The following is a 1131-nucleotide window of genomic DNA, read 5'->3' as shown; positions in this document are numbered from 1 at the left end:
AAAAAAAAAAAAAAAAAAAAGTGAAAAGGTTGAAAATGATGCCCTCACATTTATTAATTATTTGTGCCCTTAGGTAACTGGAATATAGGTGCAATACAACTAGAATACATAACTCATGAAGCCAAGAGTCCACCTTTTTTGTTTTTTGGTTTTTTTTTACTGTGAATATATTTTTTATTTAGTCATTCTGTTTACAATTGAAACTCTGGGAATTCAAAATTAACATCCTTGCTCGTGAGCTTCTTATAGACACCAGAAAAAGTTTCAACCTTGTGTTCCACATTGTTCTGCTGTGCTTTGTCCAAATGAACCTTTATGAGCCGGCTGCCATCCAGTTTCACGCGGATTCTCTTGCCCACAATTTCACTTGGGAAGACCAGGTCCTCAAGGATTGCATCGTGCACAGCTGTCAGTGTACGGCTTCTGGGACGCTTTTGCTTATTTTTTGTACAGCTTTTTCGAGTTGGCTTAGGCAGAATTCTCCTCTAAGCGATAAAGACAACATGCTTCCCACTGAACTTTTTCTCCAATTCGCGTACTAGCCGGACTTGGATTTTCTGGAAAGATTTTAGTTGAGGAACAGGAACAAAGATTATGATAGGTTTCCGGCCACCAACAACTTCAATTTCCTTGACTGCCGTAATATTCAGCCCCCTGAGCTGAGCCTTGAGGTCCGAGTTCATCTCCAGCTCCAGAAGAGCCTGGGAGATGCCGGGCTCGAGTTGTCTGGCTTCTCGCCATTGGGCTTCACGATCTTGGCGCTTAAACTGAACATGGCTTTCTCTTTGGTGAGCGCCGGCTTAGGTAAAACAAGGATCCAGGCCGGGCGCGGTGGCTCACGCCTGTAATCCCAGCACTTTGGGAGGCCAAGGTGGGTGGATCAGGAGGTCAAGAGATAAGACCATCCTGGTCAACATGGTGAAACCCATCTCTACTAAAAATACAAAAAATCAGCTGGGCATGGTGGCCCGTGCCTGTAATCCCAGCTACTCAGGAGGCTGAGGCAGGAGAATTGCCTGAACCTAGGAGGCGGAGGTTGCGGTGAGCCGAGATCGCGCCATTGCACTCCAGCCTGGGTAACAAGAGTGAAACTCTGTCTCAGAAAAAAAAACAAAAAAACAAAAAAACAAA

At 44.7% G+C, this 1131-nt stretch overlaps 1 pseudogene across 1 annotated transcript; it reads right to left on the bottom strand.

The window, feature by feature from the left end:
- Nucleotides 1-149: 149 nt before the first annotated feature.
- LOC108290602 lies at nt 150-775 on the bottom strand (annotated as a pseudogene). The gene has a single exon (XR_001819630.2). The product of XR_001819630.2 is annotated as a 40S ribosomal protein S7-like (transcript).
- Between the last annotated feature and the right edge of the window lie 356 nt (nt 776-1131).

Source organism: Cebus imitator, unplaced genomic scaffold, assembly GCF_001604975.1.
Source record: "Cebus imitator isolate Cc_AM_T3 unplaced genomic scaffold, Cebus_imitator-1.0 Scaffold440, whole genome shotgun sequence".
Taxonomy (NCBI): Eukaryota; Metazoa; Chordata; class Mammalia; order Primates; family Cebidae; genus Cebus; species Cebus imitator.
Note: the sequence above shows the minus strand (reverse complement) of the source record. Positions and strands in the feature narration are given on the sequence as shown.